Genomic DNA, 2,830 nt, shown 5'->3' with positions numbered 1-2,830 from the left:
AGAGGTCTCAAAGAAAAATCCAGTGCTCCAGAGAAGTACCGGAAAGTGAATCAACACCTGCACAGTTGCAGTTCTTTTTTTGTTTTTGTTTTTGTTTTTGAGACAGAGTCTCACTCTATTGCCTAGGCTGGAGTGCAGTGGTGCAATCTCGGCTCACAGCAACCTCTGCCTCCTAGGTTCAAGTGATTCTCGTGCCTCAGCCTCCAAGTAGCTGGGATTACAGGCGCCTGCCACCATGCCCAGCTAATTTCTATATTTTTAGTAGAGACGGGGTTTCACCCTGTTGGCCAGGCTGGTCTCAAACTCCTGACCTCAGGTGATCCGCCCGCCTCAGCCTCCCAAAGTGCTGGGATTACAGGCTTGAGTCACCATGCCCAGTCACACCTGCACAGTTCTAAGGCCTCCTCTCATGTCTGTTTCCTATTTTGTGCATTTGGCCATAAAATTGAGAAAGGAAGTCAAGGAACACTGATCTTCTCACACCTTTGGCTTGCCCACTGTGATAACTGCTTGGAGAGCTTAGTGCTGGAGGTAATTTTCATGTTTGCAAAAAAAAAGTGATACTTTGCATCTTTTCTCTTTTGGTGTAAACATTTAAAAATAAATATGGAAACCAGGTCATTAGCATATCTTAACAATCCATCAGTGTAGGCAATTCTCAAATTATCAACAGGGCGTGTCTCAGAAGCCTGTTTTAATGTCACTTGTTCTGACATACACTTTCCTGTAGATGCACATTCATAGAAGATAAATGTAGTCATAAAGACCAGTGGAACAGAACAGAGAGCCCAGAAATAAAGCCACACACCTGCAACCATCCGATCTTTGACAAAACTGACAAAATCAAGCAATGGGGAAGGACTCCCTATTCAATAAGTGGTGCTGGGATAACGGGCTCATCATATGCAGAAGATTGAAACTGGAACCCTTCCTTATAGCATATACAAAAATTAACTCAAGATGGATTTAAGACCCAAATGTAAAACCTAAAACTATAAAAACTCTGGGAGACAACCTAGAAACCGCCATTCTGATCACAGGAACTGGCAGATTTCATGACAAAGATGCCAAAAGCAACGGCAACAAAAGCAAAAACTGACAAATGGGATTTAATTAAATTAAAGAGTTCCTGCACAGCAAAAGAAACCATCAGCAGAGAAAACAGACAACCTACAGAATGCAAGAAAAGATTTGCAAACTGTGTTAATATATAGCAGACCTGGCAAAGGTCTAATAAATATCCAGAATCTATAAGGAAATTAAACAAATGTACAAACCAAAACCAAACAACGTCATTAAAAAGTGGGCAAAGGACATGAACACTTTTCAAAAGAAGGCATATATGCGGCCAACAAGCATATGAAAAAATGCTCAATATGACTAATCATTAGAGAAATGCAAATTAAAACCACAATGAGATACCATCTCACACCAGTCAGAATAGCCATTATTAAAAAGTCAATAAATAGGCCGGGCGCGGTGGCTCACGCTTGTAATTCCAGCACTTTGGGAGGCCGAGGTGGGCAGATTGCCTGAGGTCAGGAGTTCGAGACCAGCCTGGCCAACATGGTGAAACTCCATCTCTACTAAAAATACAAAAATTAGCTGGGTGTGGTGGCGCATGCCAGTAGTCCCAGCTACTCAGGAGGCTGAGGCAGGAGAACCGCTTCAACCCAGGAAGTGGAGGTTGCAGTGAGCCGAGATTGCACCACTGCATTCCATCCTGGGTGACAGACGAGACTCCGTCTCAAAAAAAAAAAAAAGTCAATAAATAACAGGTGCCGGTGAGGTTGTGGAGACAAGGGAATATTTATACACTGTTGGTGGGAGCGTAAATTAGTCTAAATTAGTTCAAACATTGTGGAAAGCAGTTTGGCGATTCCTCAAATAACTAAAAAACAGAAGTACCACTCGACGCAGCAACCCCATTTACTGGGTGTTTACTCAGAGGAATATAAATTGTTCTACCATAAAGACACATGCATGTGAATGTTCACTCCAGCACTATTCACAACAGCAAAGACATGGACTCAACCTAAATGCCCACCAATGACAGATTGGATAAAGATAATATGGTACATATACACCATGGAATACTATGCAGCCATAAAAAAGAATGAGATTGTGTCTTTTGCAGGAACGTGGGTGGAGCTGGAGGCCATATTCTTTGCAAACTAACCCAGGAACAGAAAACTAAATACCGCATGTTCTCACTTATAAGCGAGAGCAAAATAATGAGAGCCAATGGGCACAAAGAGGGAATTTGAACAGACACTGGGGCCTACTTGAGGGAGAGGGGTGGGAGGAGGGAGAGGATCAGGAAAAATAACTATTGGGTACTATGCTTAGTACCTGGGAGGCGAAATGGTCTGTACAACAAACCCCACCTGACACGAGTTTGCCTGTATTAACAAACCTGCACGTGAATCCCTGAACCTAAAATAAAAGTTTAAAAAATGTAATCATAAAGAAATGGATGGATTGGATAAAGCTGAGTAAAAGAGGTTTCTAACCTTCAAAAATGGAGCAGACAGGCATATGTTTTCTATTAAATATGCAGTAATTATAAACGAGGCAACTAGTTTTAAAGCCTCTACTCTTCTTGGACTTTCTTTTTTTGTTGCTCTTTTAAATTTTTTATTTGTTTTTTACTTTTGTAGGTGATTTTTTTTACATCGTTTCTTTATTATTATTATTATACTTTAGGTTTTAGGGTACATGTGCACAATGTGCAGGTTTGTTACATATGTATCCATGTGCCATGTTGTTTTGCTGCACCCATTAACTCGTCATTTAGCATTAGGTGTATCTCCTAATGCTGTCCCTCCCC

This window comes from Hylobates moloch, unplaced genomic scaffold, assembly GCF_009828535.3.
Source record: "Hylobates moloch isolate HMO894 unplaced genomic scaffold, HMol_V3 SCAFFOLD_17, whole genome shotgun sequence".
NCBI lineage: Eukaryota > Metazoa > Chordata > Mammalia > Primates > Hylobatidae > Hylobates > Hylobates moloch.
The sequence above is the reverse complement of the archived record's forward strand: the minus strand, read 5'-3'. Positions refer to the sequence as shown.